The sequence below is a fragment of the Macaca nemestrina genome, chromosome 11, assembly GCF_043159975.1.
Source record: "Macaca nemestrina isolate mMacNem1 chromosome 11, mMacNem.hap1, whole genome shotgun sequence".
NCBI classification, from domain to species: domain Eukaryota; kingdom Metazoa; phylum Chordata; class Mammalia; order Primates; family Cercopithecidae; genus Macaca; species Macaca nemestrina.
Genome location: NC_092135.1, coordinates 58,943,906 through 58,957,862, shown reverse-complemented (window position 1 = coordinate 58,957,862; position 13,957 = coordinate 58,943,906). Strand labels below are relative to the sequence as shown.

General features: G+C 36.9%; 1 protein-coding gene across 5 annotated transcripts in view; it reads right to left on the bottom strand.

The window, feature by feature from the left end:
• The window catches only part of LOC105483349 (TRAF family member associated NFKB activator), a 105,640-nt gene that overhangs the window by 57,756 nt on the left and 33,927 nt on the right, over window positions 1-13,957 (bottom strand). Inside the window, exon 1 of one of the 5 annotated variants that reach the window (XM_071072855.1) lies at window positions 1,774-1,793. The exons of the other annotated variants lie outside the window; for them this stretch is intronic. The gene's annotated coding sequence lies outside the window, so the exon portion shown is untranslated. Of the gene's footprint in view, window positions 1-1,773; window positions 1,794-13,957 lie in introns of those variants that run through there. 5 annotated transcript variants of the gene reach the window in all.

Sequence of the window (13,957 nt, the reverse complement as noted above, 5' to 3'; positions counted from 1 at the left end):
AAATTACATCCCTTCAGTCCTACCCCCAATACCTATTAGTTTTCTAACTTCCCTGCTGTTTCTGAATACAGGTGATTTGCTCAGTGGAGGTAATTTGGTTTTATAATCTCAGTTTGCATAACATCTCTTAATGACATTCCTTTGCTCTGAGCAGAAGGCTAACTAATGACTCCGATTCTTCCTGTCCAACTGTAAAAACCACAACACAGGACCTTTCTGTTAATCCTCTAAAAGCCACAGACTAGACAAAGTTCTCTATCAGTTATATTGGGTACCAAATTATTTCATATTTCTGAAAATTCTTCAAAATTTCAGTCTCTAATCTGTCCTAATATCTTTTGTTACATCTTTAGGCACACTTTTAAAATTTTCACATTTTCAATTGAGATACAATTCATATAGTATAAAATCCACTATTTTAAAGTGTACTGTTTGGTATTTTTTAGAATATTCATTATGTTACGCAATCATCACCATCATCTAATTCTGGAATATTTTAATCACCCTCCCGAAAACAGTCCATACCTATTAAGTTAGTCCCAATCCTCCTCTTCCCCCATCTCCTGGTAACCATTAATCTTTTTTTTTTGTCTCTATGAATTTGCCTATTTTTGACCCTGCATATAAATGGAATAATACAATACACGCTTTTTGTGTCTGGCTTCTTTCAGAAAGAATAATGTTTCTGAGGTTCATCCATGATGTAGCATGTAACAGTACTTGACTCCTTTTTATGGCTAAATAATATTCCATTGTATGGATATGCAACATGTTGTTTATTCCTCAGTTGATGGACATTTGAGTTGTTTCCACCTTTTGGCTACTATGAATAAGGCTACTGTGCACATCTGTGTATACATTTTTGTGTGAACACGTTTTCAGTATTTTCAGATATACACCTAGAAGTGAAACTGCTGAGTCATATGGTAATTCTATGTTTAACTTTTTGAGGAACTGCCAGTTTCCACAGAAGCTGTACCATTCTACATTTCCACTAGCAATGTATAAGGGTTCCAATTTCTCCACATTCACACCAATACTTCTTATAGTCCATTTAAAAAATTACAGCCATCCTAGTGGGTGTGAAGGGGTACCCTATCAAGGTTTTGATTTGCAGTTCCCTAATGACGAGCATCTTTCCATGAGCTTATTGGCCATTTGTGTATCTCTGGCAATGTATCCATTCAAATCCTGTGTCCACTTGTAGTAAGTGGGTTATTTCTCTTTTTATTGTTAAATTTTAAAAGTTCTTTATATTTTCTAGAAACTAGACTGTTATCTAATACGATTTGTAAGTATTTTCTCCCATTCTGTAGATGTCTTTTTACTTCTTGATAGTGTCCTCTGACACACAATGTCTTTAATTTTAATACAATCCAATTTACCTATTTTTTCTTTTGTTGTTTGTACTATTGGTGTCATATCTAAGGAACTGTTGCCTAATCCAGGGTCATGAAGATTTTCAACTGTTTCTTTTTAATAAGTTTATAATTTATATTAAAGTCTTTGATCCATAGTGAGTTAATGTTGTATAAGGTATGAGGTAGGGGTCCAGATTCATTCTTTTGCATGAGGTTAGCCGATTGCCCTGGCACTATTTGTTGAAAGGGTTATTCTTTTCCCACTGAATAGCCTTGGCACCCTTGCCAAAAATCAACTGATCATAAATCACAATGTTCTTTTAAATACCCACATGCAAGTAATCTTTCAGCCAAAGTCTTTCATTTTAAGATACTAGATACATTTTAAGTAATTTACATTTAAGTTATTTACCTGGAATAAAAACAATTCCAGGGTTTTGGATAACAATGTCATTACTTTCTGAAAAACTGAAGAAATGGCAACTCTATGCATTCCACTTAGGAAGTTAGTTTCTACTGCTGTCTCTGATAGATGAAAAAGTTGAAATCTTGTTAGGATAATTAACATTGCTAGGATCTCTGCCCAGACATAGACAATATGGAAACATAAGCAATTAGCATTAATAAAAAGCACCATTTTGAGTATTTTAGACACTGCTTCATTCAAAAACATACTAAGGCTACTTATAAAAAATACATGAGATTAAAAATAAATATGCAAAGAGGAAAGAAAAAGTAAGTATAGGCAGTCACAGGGACTATAATATACTATAATATACTAATACAGAAGTTAGAGGTTTTAAGTAGCTAAGTGGCTAAGTTAAAAAGCCTTAAAAAGCTGCATGTCATGAAAAATTGTCAATGTAAACCACACCTGTACTTTTAGATCTGGGACAAATAAGAGCCTTGAACTGGAAATCCATCTAGTTCCTTGCTTTGTTCTATTACTGACTGACCCTTAGTTAAGGGCCACTAAATTTTTTGGGACCAAAGTTTCCTTTTCTTCAGTACAAAAAGGTGTTTGGACTCAATTTCTAAGAAACTTCCTTGTTCTACAGTTCTTGAGTTTATGAGTTAAAAATGCATGTCTGTTCCATCAACAAGATGCATTCTTGTTTTTAAAAACGTAAATGCAGCACTAAAAATAGCTGCATCATATGCAGGTAAATCATGTGGAGCCATCACTTCAGGTCCTTGCATTAGATTACACAAATGTCACTAAGAGAGGAGCTACTGAGTAAATTCCACACAGATGCGTCCTATTTCCTGAAATAAGAATGTATGCTGAAGAAATAAGTTCCAGGTTGACACCAATAAGTAAATGATAAACTTTTAATTCCTATTTCACAACCAAGAAGGGAATTAGGTGTTAGATCAGCAACACCGACCAGAGTAAAAGGAAAGTCTCTGGGACTCGGCTAATTAAAATGGACAGATTTCAAATATTAACACCCTGAACTTTAAAGCCACTTGTTTATTTATTTTTAGCATTTGTTAAGTATAAAATTAATTTAAGAGGCAGCTACATTTCAATTACATTTCAGTACCCCTTCCGCAATATTTGCCAGACTCCAGGAGAATGCTTTATATTTATAGTAAACATGCTCAAACCTAAATCTCATGGTTAAGCTCATTCTCCAAACCCAGGAGACTGCTACAGCAACCTCTCCCTTGAAAACATTCTTGTAGTTAGGGTTTCGCTTTATTTCTGGATTTGGTTTGCTGGTTTCCTTCCATTACATGAAAAAAAAATTCTGAAATCCCAGAAGGTAGCAGGGTTAGCTCAATGCAAATCACCATCCCAATCTTGTCCCCTGCAATTCTTCTGGAGCGTGGATACTCTCATCTACCCACTGTTGTCCCTCTAGCAGTAATTCCTTTTTTCCTACCCAGACCAGTGGTTCAGAAAAGCAAAACTGAGGGCAGCAGGTTCTTGTCCCACCTATCCAGCCCAGTGATTGACCATGGTGTGCCTGTCCATGAAGAAATACCAGGAAAATCCCTGCTTCCTCTTTCATTGATCCCTTGGTTCAATAATGAAACTGTCCTGGAGTAGGAGAGGCAGCATGAGCAAGAAAGATAATTTTCCCTTCCTTTGGTAAAGCTTCCCAGCCCTAACAAAGCTTTGATTTTAATAAAATATATCCCATTACCCTTCAATTAGAACAAAGTATTTGCTGGCTTACTATGTGTAAGGCACCATATGGGGAACAGCAAGGGATTCAAATATAGTACTATCTTAAAGTTATGTTTCTTTCACAAAGTATTTTCACCAATTCTTCATTTCCTATTACATATTAATATTCCTGTTTGACTGATAAGGCTCAGAAGGCTTAAATGACTTATCTATAGCTATAAAGCTGTGTTATGAACTAGATTAAATCTTTAAAATTCTTAGTTCAAGGATTGTTCATTAAAGCCAGCTGCAAAGTGCTCTCCCAGGGTGTTATGGTTAATATGCTTATTTGATAAAATATTTTGTGCCAACTATGAGCAGAAGTGTGCTGGATACCACTGATGCTGTGAGAACAAAACAGACATGAAATCTCCTCCCATGAAGGTACCATTAACTATAACTTGAAGCATACAGTAGGTGAGTATCTTAAGATATCCAAAAGGCTATAGAGTTTGGAGAGGAAAGTTCATCTATTTATGAAGTTTAGGAAAGGCTTTGAGAGGTAGGTGGTATTTGAATAGGGTTTTGAAATATAGGTGGGAATGATCTTACCCATTCCTTTTATTTAATTATCAAATGGCAGTCATCCTTTTTCAAACAGGTTTCCCACTGCGATAAGGATGTTTTTAATATTAAATAACATCAATTCTTTACTAAAACAGGCCAGGATTATATGCATTTCTTATGCATTGCTCAGGTTGATTGTCCTGATCAGGACAACCATACAAACCTGAGACAATTCTTAAGCATAACAATGATGGTTACTATAAACATGACAGATCAGGCTAAAGCTTTTCCCATGATGCCTGAAAGCAAGTAGGGGTGGAAATGAAAGAAAAGGTAAGTTCTACAGCCTTGATTTTCTTTGTTATTAAGACAAAGAGTTTGGATAATAGAGTTTCCTTTAACTTTATAATTGTATAGCATTACCAAACTATACAGAGCACAAAAACTTTTGCTCATAAATGATATCATATATTTAAAAAGAGTAGGTGCTTTGTCTTAATTTATGTTACAAATTAAGCCTTGATTGCAAACCAGTTGCTAGGGCATTTCATTTCAGAATGGTGAGAAGCAAGGAGTAAAGTTATATAGAGTGTCCTGGAAGTAAAGAGATGATATGATACTATAAAAATATGTGATATGAAAAATATGTGATTACAAATAATACTGTGAAAATTACTGTGACTTTTGTTTATTCAATAACGTTTATATATTTCCTCCTAAACACTTTACTGAGTGAAAAAAAAATACAGGCTTTAAATTCAGACCCAAGATCTGCAATTTCCTAGCCATTTACTGAACTATGCACATCAGTTTGCATATCATACATAGTTTGTAGGGTTACAATAAAAATTGAGACCATATATACAGTAAAAAGTAAAATTTAAGTGAGATCATATACAAAAGATGTTATTTGTTCCTCAATATCCATTCTCCCCTTCTCTTATAGTACTAACACTTCTGATTTCTAGCTCGTGTGGTCATGTGACTATGTGCTAGTCATTGGCAAATGGGTGTAACTTCCATAACAAGTTTTCCCTTTCACCTTTTTCTCTTTCCCAGTTGGATGGAATGTTATGGTGACAAGCCACCTAGAACACTGTGATGCAGGCAACACGTTTAACTACTGCTTTGTGGGTCTCTAAAGGAGGAACTAACTGAGCTGTATCCTGATTGGTACAATGTTCAAGACTGGTTCAGTGTTGAACACACAGTAGGCACTCCTTTTCTCCCTGGGAAACAAAAAAACAGTCATGGTCTTTGCCTTTTTCTCCAATTAAAGCTTATAATGGAGTGAGACAGACACACATGAAAATAATTAGCCAAAAGGTCAATTACAAATGTTTAAAAAAAAAGGTCTGGGCACATCTTCATAGAGGTCTGGGTAGCACAGGTATAAGCATTTGTAGGACCTCACCCAATGGTTCACTAGAGATTTACGCATTTCATTCAAAGTTTTACCTAAAAAGAAGAAGAAAACTGTTAAGCAAAAGGTATAAACAAGATAAAGGCTCAATAGAAGGAAGAATTAAAATAAGAAGGATTGTGGAAGGCTTCACAGAGGATCTGACACTTAAACCAGCTCCCAAAAGATGAGAAGAGTTTCAACAAGTAGAGAATGAATGGGAAAAGTACATTCATTCTGAAAGAGCAGAGGCCCTGAGGAGTCGTTAGTATGGTGCATTTAGTGATGAGAGTGAGTATTCTGTTTATGCAAGTCTAGCATGTGTGCAGAGATGATACAGAGGTGAGGGTGCCAAAATGAGCTACAGTCAGGGTCAGCACATATGACTGTGCTGTACTACAAAAATCCTAGGGAAGACCATACGTAAAGACCATGATTGGAATGGCATCCCATAGAGCTGTAGAGTACACTGACCACATAAACCACATGCAGCAGACTCAGTTATGGCTAGACTATAGCAGACCTCAAATGTCACTCTAAGAAATTTAGTCCTTAACATGTTGACACAAGGAGTAATGAGAGGTTTTCAAGGAGATGATAGACATATTTTAGAAAGACAGAACAGATAACACAGACTACAAACTAGTGAGGGAGACAAAGTGACGCTACACCACAGGCAACTATTGCTGTATTCCAGGTAAAAGATGAGGGCTTGAATTAGAGCGGGGGAAATAAAGATGAGTGGATTCAACAGACATTTCAAGAGTAGAATTAACAGGATTTGATGGCCAACTGGATGTGCAAAATAGACAAGAGGGCAGCAACTCAGGTACCTGTGACTGCAAATCAGTTGGCCTGAAATGGGACCTCGGAATCTACATTCTAACTAGCACAGTGCCTCAGGTGATTTTGTTGCAGATGGTTCACCAGCCATTATTTTTCACAACACCCAGTAGAAAGTGGTGATAGCCAGACATAAAGAGACAGAAACAAAATTTTCAGGAGAGGGAAGATACTGAATCCAATTTTGGACAACAGTGCTAGAAAAGACATCATAATAAAGAGGAGAAAAGCAACAACTATATAATTATCTATAGGAAAAAATGAAGACTAACTATGCCTTCCCTATTGTTTGTATTCTTGAAGACTTGTTTTTAATGTCCCCTGATACTAGTACATCCTTGGATGGCCAATTAGGTCAAAATCGTTTTACCAAAAAAAAAAAAAAAGAAAAAATCTACATTTTTGAAAAGAAAACAATAGAGAAAAGCAATACGCATTATTGCACCACCTTATAGCACAAGATGTACATGTTTTTCCTATCAAATATAAACCAAAAAAGAGGACAGGCCCACTTATTATTTATTTGAAGGAGGTCAGAAGGAAAACTAGAAAATGCATAAAATAGTGTATGACAGTTTATGTCTGTTATTTTATGTAAAAAGACTATTAATAAATGATGTAGAAATGTTATCTAATGCTCTGCTTTGTTAACCTTTATACGCTGTTAAATAACAGGAAAAACAACTCTGGCAGAGTATTTGAATGCAAGATTTTCCTTAAGTATCTTCTACTCTACCAGATTTATAAATAAATAATAAGGTAGTACTAATGATTTTTCAAAAGAGTGGTAGAGTTTGTATCTATCTTCTGGTCTTAAACAGAAAAGTTTGAAAAAAAATATTTTCAGTAATCTCAAAAAGGTCCCCCGAAACACAAGACAATAATGTAAGAGAAGTCACAGGCTGCACAAGATTCATAAATGGTAAAGTTGTTTTGAAAGAGAAGTAGTTAAAATCTTATGAGTTAATGGGTTGGCTGCCCCTCCATTATCCCTGAGTCATTTACTGTATCAGAAAAAAACACTATGGAGGAAGAGAGCTCCTCTATGAAAAAAGAGTTGAAATTTCAAGAGATAGAGGACCTTTTCACAAAAGGGCCTAATTTCTCTTTAAATCACCATTTAAAATAGCTGAGCAGCCATTTAGCCTTGAGAACATTACCAATGATAAATAGGAACAGGCAAAAACCTACATAATTATAAAGCTTTACTCTGTGCTCTTAACCACTGGCACAGGACTCTACAGCTCTTCATATCCCTTGTTTTTAATTTCCCTGAGGACACCTACAGGCTGTTGGATTTGCAAGTCACAACTTGTTTCATTAGAAGTAATTGTGAGAACTCGAATAAAAAAATAAATAAGGTTTCAGAGATTTCCAGATCTCCATTTTCAGTTATTCCGAAGATGTTTAGGGTATGACTTTAATATATTAGCTTAAAACCAGATCTAATATTTTTAATCCAGTACCATGCAACAAGTTCTCTCCTTCAGACTGTTGAATATTCCTGAAGAGAAGCCTACAAAAATCCCTGGGCAGCCCAACAGACCAACCTTTCAAACTTGCATCTGTGCCAAAATTACCCAACTTTCTACCCTTTTCAAGGCCACACCAGTTTACCTCAAATATGAATATTCAGACCTAGTAAATCTTAACACTTGCTGTGCCACCCTACTGTTGGGAAGCAATAGTTGATTAGAAACTCAGATTTGCTGTTTCACTTCCTTTTGTCTCTGGAAAAAAATAAAAGACACTATAAAATAAAGATTGCAAACCAAATTTTTAACTAGACCACATCTTGTGTAAAATGTACTAATTTCTCTGTTAAGGCAATTTAGATTAGATTCTCTAAATTAAAAAGCCTAGTCAACTGAAGATAAAAATCAGAGTTGAAGTACACAATACATGTCCAGTCTAGACAGGCTTGGTGATGGGAGAGAGTAAACAAGTCATTTAACCTTTCTATGGACCTCTGTTCCCCCATCTCTCCCAATTTAGAATCTTGGGGTAGAGTCAGGTTATAGAACATTGGTTCACAACCTGTCAGCACATTAGAATCATCCATGGTGGTTTTAAAAAATACATTACCAAACCCTGTCCAAGACTCCTGGATCTAATTTTGTACAGGGGGGAGATGTAAGATAAATTTAAAATTACTGCCATAGCGGGTCAAGTCATAGTTTGGAAAGCACTATAAAACACTATACAAATATGCACCAACGAAGGGAAACAGGCTTTCATAAAGTTGCCTTTTTTCCCATAGTGATCTGCTTTTTTAATTATTCTATAAGAAGTATATAGAATTTAGGAACAAAAATAGCAGTTGCTAAGGTAGAAGACTTTCTCAAATAAATAAATAAATAACGGTATTTTGATACTTTGGCAGATGGCCCAGAGCAACAGCACTTTATTGATCTTGGTTCCATAAAACTTTCACAACTCATCAACTTGTATGACAAATGTTTTCTCTATTAATGGCATTTGCACTGAAGTTCTTGTTGAGAAATTTGACTGACCATAGCCCATCTCCCACTAAGTAGCAATGACATTTTTAACTTGATGTTCCCCCTATCAATACTCTAATCATCCTAATTCTATTTAAATTCTCAAACTATCTATAGATAGTTGAGAGACAAGATAGATCTCAAAGACATGCCTTTAATTCAAAGAGGTACAAAGAGTCATGGATCAGAAGGACAATCTCAGTCTTCTGTTTGAATGGCAATCATCCCAACAATGAAGAAGGTGGTTCCCTATTTGATCATAGGAAGCACTGGGGTTGGGGTAGGAACAAATATCTATTTGCAGGTGCTTTACATAAAACTACCCCATTTTTAATCTTCCCTCTGCAGAAGCATATATTGTCTGCCCTTTACAGAGGAGGAAACTGAACTTCAAAACTGAGCTTCAAAAGGGTAAATAAGTTGCATAAGGCACAGAATTAGAAAATAGAAGAACCAGATAAATCTAGGTCTCTGTTGCTACAGCACAATTTCTAGCTCTCTCCCCTCTAATTTAGTTTTTATTTTAATCAGAGCTATACATACCTATATCTTAATGAGTTGAGCAGTTCTACAAGAAAAACGGTAGTTCTCTGCTTTCCCCTCCCCATTTCCTGCTTCACCTTGGCAACAATTCTTTTGACTAATTCTTTTTTGTATTTATCTCTGTATCTCTAAATAACAGGTAATATGGCCACCACTGATTTTTCAGTTTTTGTCTCCCCATCATGGAAAATTAGGATTCAGTTCTCTTTAAACATTCCCTACCTCCTATTCTCCCCATTTCCCCAATACAGTTATATCTAATTTTTCATTAGATTAGCATTCAGCTTTTACTTTATTACTATGTAATGCTATTCACTGCTGAACAATATAATATACCATGGATGCTTTTCCTTTCCTGAAAATTTTTTTCCCCGAAAATTTTTGTTTGCTTTGTTTCCTATTACCACTAATACAACTCCTCAACACATTGAGACACTTCAGGTATTCTATCTCTTTAGAGGAATCACTCTGTAAGCTTTCTGGTTTGCTCCAATCTAGACTAGTTGCTCTCTATGCCTGATGGAAAGCCTTCATCTTGGGACCTTCTTAACCTTGAATTTGGAGATATCCTTTGTCCATCTCTTTCTCTAATTGAATCCCTCATTTTCGGTCTCCTAAATCTTTTCTTGTTTTATATCCCCATGTGGTGACGCAAATCTTCTAGCAGCTTCCTAAGAAAGTGTTTGAGAAGTAAATTTTTTGAGGCTTTGCATAACTAAAATATCTTTACCCTCTGACTTAACTGATAGTTTGGCCAGATTAAGAGTTCTAGGTTGGAAGTAATTTTTCCTCAGAATTCTGAAAGCTTTGCTATGCTATCTTCTAGCTTCTGTTTATTTTTGTTGAGGATCAGATCCATTTTGATTCCTGATCTTGTATAATTCTCACTCTGTTGCTCAAGGCTGGAGTGCAATGGCGTGATCTCGGCTCACTGCAACCTCCACCTCTAGGATTCAAGCGATTCTTGTGCCTCAGCCTCCCTAGTAGCTGGGATTACAGGCGCACGCCACCACACCCAGCTAATTTTTGTATTTTTAGTAGATGGGTTTTCACCATGTTAGCCAGGCCGGTCTTGAACTCCCAGCCTCAGGTTATCTGCCTGCCTTGGCCTCCCAAAGTGCTTGGGTTACAGGCATGAGCCACCGTGCCTAGCCTTAACCAATTTTTTTTCTCTTTGAAAAATATTAGGATTTTCTCTTTGTCCCTAGGATTCTGAAATTTCAGGATCATACCTGGCCATGGACTATATCATAGCAATAGGTGCTTGGTGGGTCCTTTCAACCTGGAAATTCCCCCTTCAGTTCTTGGAAATTTTCTTGAAAATTTTTTGGGGCAATTTCTTTCCTTTTATATTCCTGTCTGGGACTTCTATCTGGGTGTTGAATCTTCTGTACTGGTTCTCTAATTCTCCTTATTCCTCCACCCCTCTTAAAATGAACTTCCCTCCTTATTTCATAGTGAGAAATAAAAACTTTTAATGTGAGGAGTGCAAACCCCTTTTAATTATCAGGCCCAGAGAGGCACTGAAATGTGAGTGTGTGACAGCAGTCACACATCACTCTCCCCTGTGAACTAAATGACCCTCTTGAAGCTACCTACTATGTGATGACAAGTAGCCATAAAATGCCATACATTAGATACCAAAACTCATACCATATAGTTCAACAATGTATAATCACTAATCAATGTTATTTCTTTTTTTTTTTTTTTTTTTTGAGACGGAGTCTAGCTCTGTTGCCCAGGCTGGAGTGCAGTGGCCGGATCTCAGCTCACTGCAAGCCCCGCCTCCCGGGTTCACGCCATTCTCCTGCCTCAGCCTCCCGAGTAGCTGGGAGTACAGGCGCCCGCCACCTCGCCCGGCTAATTTTTTTTGTATTTTAGTAGAGACGGGGTTTCACCATGTTAGCCAGGATGGTCTCGATCTCCTGAACTCGTGATCCGCCCGTCTCGGCCTCCCAAAGTGCTGGGATTACAGGCTTGAGCCACCGCGCCCGGCCTATCAATGTTATTTCTGTAAACCAGTGAGAATTCCTATCAAATAACTTAGCATCAGCCCATTCTTTGTCCTCTTTTGCCTTTAAAAACCTGGTTGCAACAAGGGCCGAATGGAGCACTCCCCAAGGCAACCTGGAAGTGTGTCCAAGGCAGCTGTCCTCAACCTTTACCCGAATAAACTCCCTACATTAATTTTGCCTCAGTTTCTTTAGTCTGACAATAGATACAATATCTTAAGTCTGTTGTCCTTGGCAGCCATTATTATGCTGCCAAATGACAGCTAACCAATCCTGGATAAAGAAAGTAGTAATCAAGGGTAAGAAAGTAGTAATCAAGGGTAAGTAATGGTGCTTCTGGAGCTGCACTGAGGCTGAAAGTGTATGATCCAAATGATGTTCCACCTCTAACTGCCTGTTCAACCAGAACATCTGAGCTTTGATCAGTTATGTATATATACATTGGGATTCCACGTTTGAAGAGAATCAAAGGCTTAAAGGTAGTATTTTCGCCATCTTGGCCCCAGGATGATTAGTAATTCTTTAGTAAGGTCTACTTTTTTTTGTAGGTGGTAGAGACAAGTGTGAGTAATTTGGGAGGCAGGCAAGGCCCCTCTGCTGGGTTTCCCCGACTGCTGAGCCTATTCTGTTTCTGGGTAAATGTTCTGCCAGAGTTCACACTTGTGGTGAGAGACCAACTCAAATCTAAAGCAGTTTCAGGATGGGGAAAGGAAATCACCTTGAGTAACTGCTACCCCTTCCACTTTGCCCTAGAAAAGAAAGACACCAGCCTTTCCCAACCCCTTGGGCTATGAATAAGAGTTCATATTCTGTTTCAGAAAAGTTGCCACTGTAGCATATAAAGAGGTGAATCAGTGAATGAAAGATACATTCTGTGTTTTTGTTTTGTTTGGCTTTTTGTTTTTTTGAGACAGAGCTTCACTCTGTCCCCCCAGGCTAGAGTATGATAGCCCACTGCAGCTTGGACTCCTCGCCTCAAGCAATCCTTCTACCTCAGCCTTCTGAGTACTTGAGACTATAGGCGTCAAGCCACTGTGCCCCACTATATCCTGTCTTTTCTGTATCTTAGTTGTATGTTTGCCTCCTCACCCACAAAACACATCAGGAGTAAAAAGCAAAAAAATCAGTCAACAACACGGCATATACACATAAACAAGACATCTTCTCTTTTGGATGGTTAGGAAGATTAACTTTAAAGACACTCAAAAATATTAAGTGTGTTTTCCTTACCTGAAGAAAGGAAATGGAAGAGAACTGTCACTACTCACAGTTACTTATGATCATTTTCCACTTTTAAGGAGTTATATAACATGAGCAGCTAATTCCCCAACTAACTTCCTGCATTTCTATTCTCCTTCCACGTTGTAAACTTTGGTCATGAATATACTCATAGCATACTGTACTACACTGTTTCTGTGCTCCATCCAGGCAGTTGATATAATAGAAACCTTAAATGTCATAAATCCAGCAGTGTTAGAATTTGAATTTTGTATTTTTCCATAAGCTGGCAGGCTAAATGCAACAGGATAAACAAGACAATCTCACTGGTTAAACACAAAGCTCCCCAGTACATGTTCTCCATTTTGCTGGATGTTAGAACTTGGTGAAATTTTCTATGTGATCTTGCAAGAGCAAAAAGATTTCACTGTCAAAGACCACACCCATGAGTCTCAGTTTTGCCTTACTTCCTTTTTTTCTCCAGTAATACTTCTTTCTCTGAGACTATTTATCAAATGTTATGGGTTTAAGTGCACAACTAAACAGTGTAACACCAAAAGGGAAAGTAGGCATGTGATGTTCTCCTCTGAGGTGAACATAGACATGGCACTGCTCAGTGGGCTATACTCAACTGAGTAATCTTAAAGGGGTGTCCTCTCCTCTGAGTAGGAGCAATGTTAGAATCTAAAGATGGGGGAGGAAGGATATACAATTTTAAAATAGTTAATATTAAAAATCTATTACATAAGTTATATAAAGAAGGACTGTGCATAATATTCACAGATGAGGGAACTGGAAGAGAAAGTCTGTAGTCAGCAAGGTGTAAAGGAGGAGTAGGACTGTATGGGAAGGAACACGTATTACAATCCTTTAGGATTTGTGAGATTTTAATGTTTATCAGAAAGGAAATATGGATTTTTAAAGGTTGACAAACAACAATATAAAGGGAAAGGCATTTCTACTTTTGGGATTCCAAATACTTGAGGTTATGAAATTACATTCCAGTAAATGCCATATGATAAATGGTTATGAATAGTAAAACCACTTAAATCTCTCACAGTAACAGTTGATTTGCTGATTCCAAAAATCTTTCTTCAAGCAATAAAAAAAAAAAAATCCTTTATTTTGAAAGAATCTAAGTCTCTAACTTCTGTCCCTTATAGCAAGTCACTCTCTGGCAAAATTATTACCTGATTGGGTTGTTTTGCTGTTCAGTAGAACAATTCTCCATACTTCATTCTACTGCAAATATTTCAAAGACTCCCATAACTTCAACTTGCTAAGTAACCATCAAAATGGAACTCATATTAATTTTCTTTGTCTACTCAATTTCCAGTAATTCCTTACTGCAATGACTTAAAATACTTTAATTTCAATGTTAGCAACCTATCTTC